Here is a 6,597-nt window from a genome sequence, read left to right on the forward strand (position 1 = left end):
GAAAATGAAAAGTGAAAATGAAGTCGCTCGGTCGTGTCCGACTCTTTGCGACCCCATGCGACCCCTGGGGAGGACCCCAGGCTCCTCCATCCATGGGATTTTCCAGGCAAGAGTACTGGAGTGGGGTGCCATCGCCTGCTCCTAAGAATGCACAATTATGAGCATTTACAACCATCACAACTGTGGCTGAAGACTGTTCATGCTGTTCTTCTGAAATGAGATCTCAAAGCATTATAGTTCAAAATAAAAGATTTTAACAAAAAATTGGCATATGCACAATTTCTCCACCAATTTGTATGTGTCAACCATTTAGTGAACTTTTCGACTTGAAAAAATGCAATAGAAAACTGACACCATGTTTCACTATCTCAGTTAATATTCACAATTACAGCGGCTAAAACTCAGGACACAGCATCCATCACCAATGCTGCCCAGAGCCAGTTTATACTGAAATTAATTTCTTTACACCAAGTACATGGTTTTCCACAACCACTGGCTAGTGTACATATGAACTAAAATTTCTAGATTTGGGGAGAAACAAACGCTGCTCCGATCATCTGCTCTGCTTCTTCTGTTCCTTGACTCATGCTTAGAAACCTGTGGGGGTTTGGGCCTGCTGACCCTGCCCACTTGAAGAGGCTGCCTGCTGTGCTGCTTTCTGCTTTAACATTGTCCAATCAGATGTGTAGTCATATTGGTGATTCAGGGTCCTGAAAAGAATGTGGAATAGGTGCCTCAGGTACATGTAATCCGGGGCTTCCTCAAAGCGCAGCCCACGACAATAGTTTAAGTACATGGCAAATTCTGCAGGAAATCCCTTACATAAAACTTCAACAGGTGTGGACATCTTCTTTTCGCTAATTTTTTCATATTTTTGCTTTTTTGTTGCAGCCTTTAGTCCTTGCCATGGCAGGCTGGTTCTATTAAAATACATCAAAACATATCCTAATGATTCCATGTCATCTCGGCGACTTTGTTCAATACCAAGATGTGCACTGATGCTAGCATACCGAGCAGTGCCAGTGAGATTTTTATCTTCTCTGTATGGTATGTGTTGCCTTGTCCTGTTGTCTCTGTACTTTTTGGCCAAACCAAAATCAATAAGGAACAACTTATTACAGTGACGCCCAATACCCATTAGGAAGTTATCTGGTTTAATGTCTCTGTGTATAAAATTCTTTGTATGCACATATTCAATTCTACCCATCATCTGGTCAGCTAACATAAGTACAGTTTTCATTGTGAACCTTCTTGAACAGAAATTGAAGAGGTCTTCAAGGCTGGGTCCAAGAAGATCCATAACTAGCACGTTATAGTCTTTTTGCTGACCATACCACCTTATGTGGGGGATGCCAACCTCACCTTGAAGAATCTTACAGAGTTTGCTCTCGTACAGCAACTGGGGATGCCTGGCCTTCTGGGATTCTAGCTTCACTGCCACCTCCTCACCGTTGGTGATGTTGATCGCTAAATACATGTCCCCGAAGGAGCCAGACCTGATCTTCCGTACCAGTTTGTATTTGCCTCCGACAATGAATTCGGCCTTGGAGCCGCTGCTACTCCCCATCCTGAGAGACGAAGATGGAGGCTGGGGCTAAGCCCCGACACCTCTAAGGGGAGGATGGAGGCCTCTAGGGCTCGACCATGGAAAGGCTGTGGAGAGCGGCAGGAAACAGAAAACGATGGCTCTTTTTCGGCGTTACAGGGCCCAGAATCGGCCAAGGGGAACCTGATCACCGCTGCTGTCAGGTTTTTTGGCCAGGCCGCAGATTGTTGAAGAAGTTCTCGTGGTTACCAGGCTGAGCCACTTGTTTCTGGCGGCCACCGCCGTCCCGCTTTCCCGGCGACGCCGAGGGCTGGAAAAGGAGAGCGGTGAAGCTAGGGCGGCGATACCGCTGCCACCACTGCCGCCGGTCCCGCATGGAGGGACCCCTGTCGCTCCGCCGACGCCGCCATCTTGTTACTCCGGCTCCAACCCCAGGTGTGTTTAAATAAATCATTTCTTGCCACAAAAATGTTATTCTTACTCAATTTACAATTTATTTAAGATAGATTTTTTTTGCCTGAAGATTTTCCACCAGTATTTTTGAATAAATTTCCTTATACAGTTGAATATTATAGGCCAATTTCAGACTTCCTTTTGCTACTAGTTTAATAGCCAGCAATCTAAACAATAATGAATATGTAAACATATTAACGTTGGCATTAATTTAGCTGCAAATGGCCTTTTTCCACCACTATTGGATTTTTTTTTTTAATTTTAAAATGCTTTATTGCTAAAAAAAAAATTAACTGTCATCTGCACCTTCAGTGAGTTGTGACATAGAAGATCAGTGATCACAGGTCAGCATAACAAATATACAATAATGCAAAAATGTGAAATTTTGCAATTACCAAAAGGTGACACAAAGATCTGAAGTGAGCAGATGCTGTTGGAAAAATGGTGCTGATAGACTTGCTGGGTACAGGTTACCACTAACATTCAATTTTTAAAAAACAACATTTGCAAAGGACGGTAAAGCAAAGCATGACAAAACCAGGTATTCCTGCATTCCTTATCTTCCTCAGTCAGTCAGTTCAGTCACTCATTCATGTCTCTTTGTGACCCCATGGACTGCAGCACACCAGGCTTCCCTGTCCATCACCAACTCCCGGAACTCTGTCATGTCCATTGAGTCGGTGATGCTCTCCAACCATCTCATCCTCTGTCGTCCCTTTCTTCTGCTGCCTTTAATCCTTCCCAGCATCAGGGTCTTTTCTAATGAGTCAGTTCTTCGCCTCAGGTGGCCAAAGTATTGGTGTTTCAGCTTCAGCATCAGTCCTTCCAATGAACACCCAGGACTGATCTTTAGGATTGACTGCTTGGATCTCCTTGAAGTCCAAGGGACTCTCAAGAGTCTTCTCCAAGACAACCGTTCAAAGGCATCAATTCTTCAGCACTCAGCTTTCTTTATAGTCCAACTCTAACATCCATACATGACCACTGGAAAAACCATAGCTTTGACTAGACAGACCTTTGTCGGCAAAGTAATGTCTCTGCTTTTTAATATGCTGTCTAGGTTGGTCATAGCTTTTCTTCCAAGGAGCAAGCATCTTTTAATTTCATGGCTGCAGTCACCATCTGCAGTGATTTTGGAGCCTCAAAATATAAACTCTGTCAATGTTTCCATTGTTTCCCCATCTATTTGCCATGAAGTGATGGGAACAGATGCCATGATCTTTGTTTTCTGAATATTGAGTCTCAAGCCAACTTTTTCACTCTCCTCTTTCACTTTCATCAAGAGGCTCTTTAGTTCTTCACTTTCTGCCATAAGGGTGGTGTCATCTGCATATCTGAAGTTATTGATATTCTCCTGGCAATCTTCATTCCAGCCTGTGCTTCATCCAGCCCAGCATTTCGCATGATGTACTCTGCGTATAAGTTAAATAAGAGGGTGACAGTATACAGCCTTGATGTACCCCTTTCCCTCTTTGGAACCAATCTATTGTTCCGTGTCCAGTTCTAACTGTTGCTTCCTGACCTGCATACAGATTTCTCAAGACGCAGGTCAGGTGTTCTGGAATTCCCATCTCTTTAAGAATTTTCCAGAGTTTGTTGTGGTCCCCACAGTCAAAGGCTTTGGTGTAGTCAATAAAGCAGAGGTAGAAGTTTTTCTGGAACTCTCTTGCTTTTTTAATGACCCAACAGATGTTGGCAATTTGATCTCTGGTTCCTCTGCCTTTTCTAAATCCAGCTTGAACATCTGGAAGTTCATGGTTCACATACTGTTGAACATACATTCACATACTGTTGAACATACAAGACCAGGAGCTAACTGTGGCTCAGAACTCCTTATTGCAAAATTCAGACTTAAATTGAAGAAAATAGGGAAAACCAATAACTTCCCTGGTGGCTCAGACAGTAAAAACGTCTGTTTACAATGTGGGAGACCCGGCTTCGATCCCTGGGTCGGGAAGAATCGCTGGAGAAGGAAATGGCAATCCACTCCAGTACTATTGCCTGGAAAATCCCATGGACAGAGGAGCCTGGTAGGCTACAGTCCATGGGGTCGCAAAGAGTAAGACATGACTGAGTTACTTCACTTACTTACTTAGGGAAAACCAGTAGACCATTCAGGTATGACCTAAATCAAATCTCTTACGATTATACAGTGGAAGTGACAAATTGATTCAAGGGATTAGGTAGGCAGAGTACCTGAAGAACTATGGACAGAGGTTCATCAAATTGTACAGGAGGCAGTGATCAAGACCATACCTAAGAAAAAGAAATGCAAAAAGGCAGAATGGTTGTCTGAGAAGCCTTACAAATAGCTGAGAAAAGAAGAGGCTAAAGGCAAAAGAGAAAAGGAAAGATTTCCCATTTGAATGCAGAGTTCCAAAGAATAGCAAGGAGACATAAGAAAGCTTTCCTCAGTGATCAACACAAAGAAATAGAGGAAAACAACAGAATGGGAAAGACCAGAGATCTCTTCAAGAAAATTAGAGATACCAAGGGAACATTTCATGCAAAGATGGGCTCAATAAAGGACAGACATGGTATGGACCTAACAGAAGCAGAAGATATTAAGAAGAGGTGGCAAGAATACACAGAAGAACTATACAAAAAAGATCACCATGACCCAGAATCATGATGGTGTGATCACTCACTTAGAGCCAGATATCCTGGAATGGGAAGTCAAGTGAGCCTTAGGAAGCATCACTATGAACAAAGCTAGTGGGGTGATGGAATTCCAGTTGAGCTTTTAATCTTTGGTATTCTGTTAATTTTGTAATTATGTATGTCAGCATAGGTTTTCATTTATGGTATAATTCTGGTTGGAATTTTCAAATCTGGGTCCTCTCCCACCCCCCTACATCCACTCATTCACCATTTTTTATTTTTTGTTCATTTTGAACTCTTACTGATGTATGTTGGACTCCCTATATTGATTTTTTTTTACAGCTTTTCTCTTGTCTTTTTACCTTTTCTTATATTTTCTTTTTTTCAAATTTATTTTTTAATTGAAGGATAATTGCTTTATAGAATTTTGTTGTTTTCTGTCAAACCTCAACATGAAGCCCTATTGGATTTTTACTGCTCCATTCTTTCACCAAATTCTTTCATCAAATTCTTATAATGTACTAAGGACTAGAGGTTAGGTTTGATGTGTGTTGAAGTCTTGGGACTTTGCGAAGGTGACTGCCTTGACTTCATTCAAATCAAGTACTACAGACACAGCTTTGTTAAAAAAATGACTTCTTTATGAAAATTGTAGCAATAATAGATTTTTTTAACCTAGAAGATTAAAAAACTTGGCTAAGATTAAGAAAACTTGTTGAATAGAAAATGCTTAAAGTTAGACATTCATAAGATGTACTAATAGAAAACCATTACTGAATTCATGCTGGCAGTTTTTCCCGTATGTTTTGTGTAGATCTCGGGATTTCTTAAAGCCAGACTCCAGCAAATCTCTGAATGTGGAAGACTGTGAATGAGCCTCTCCTCTCCAGTTAAACAGCAGGGGATGTACTATCTAAGAGGTGCTAGTGCAAAAACGGGAAAGGAGTTATATATCAGGTTAGAATACACAGGATACCAAAGCAAAATCCAGATATCTCTGAGTGTTTTTGCCTAGGATCAGTTTCTAAGGTCACAATGGAAATTCCCAAATGCAAATGCAACATAAAAATCAAAGTCCACTGTCACATCTGGGATTAAAGCCAGAGAAAGTTAACTGATAGGGAAGATCAGAGGAATAACCACCAAGAAAGTAGACAGGAGGTTCTAGTCCTTGTCCCTCCACACAGAAACGACAATTTAACAACCATCCATGAATACCTTCATTAGAGCTCTGGAATCAAGTGCGAGGTCACAGCATCCCATTCTGTTTTCTATTCAGAGAAAATAGAAAAGATACAATGAAAAGGTAAGAAGAACAGATTCATTCTATGCATGCCACCCTTCCCCAGGCTGGCACAGCACAATACTAAAAGAGATCCCTTTGAGTTGATCGTCCACCATGGGGGAAGGAGAGGGCAAAGTGAGAGCCTGACTTCCCCTGCCTTTCAGACTGCAACTTGGGAGGCCCTTTTCTGTCACGCTTCACCCAAAACCCTGAGAGAATTGATAAGGCTAGATCTCTGGGAAGTCGCTAAGAACAAAGACAAGGAGTGCACAGATCTCAGCTGCTGCCTTGCAACACCCAGTAGCAAGCAGACCACTCTTGATCCCTGGGACCAGGTCCATCTGCCTGAGGACCCCCCAGTCAGCCCATGAAGAATCTCTGACTGGGCTAACTGGTGGAGGGCTTTCGCTCCACCTTGTCAGGGCTTTACCTGACAAGCCCTCCCTGACAAGTCTATAGAAACTGGAAAAAGATGACAGGTTCTTCAAATGTGCAAACACCAGTGGAAGGCTACAAGGATCATGAACAAATACCACCAAGGGAACAAAATCAAGCTCCAATAACTGACCCTAAAGAAATGGAGAGCTATGAACTGCCTGACAAAGAATTCAAAATAATCATCTTAAAGAAGCTCAGTGAGCACAAGAGAACACAGATAGACAACTAAACAAAATCTGAAAATCAATGCATGAACACAACAAAAAGTTATAGT

General features: G+C 42.1%; 1 pseudogene; it reads right to left on the reverse strand.

The window, feature by feature from the left end:
• Nucleotides 1-273: 273 nt before the first annotated feature.
• On the reverse strand, nt 274-1,967 carry LOC100300748 (casein kinase I; annotated as a pseudogene).
• Between the last annotated feature and the right edge of the window lie 4,630 nt (nt 1,968-6,597).

This window comes from Bos taurus, chromosome 8 (assembly GCF_002263795.3).
Source record: "Bos taurus isolate L1 Dominette 01449 registration number 42190680 breed Hereford chromosome 8, ARS-UCD2.0, whole genome shotgun sequence".
In the NCBI taxonomy this organism is placed as follows: domain Eukaryota; kingdom Metazoa; phylum Chordata; class Mammalia; order Artiodactyla; family Bovidae; genus Bos; species Bos taurus.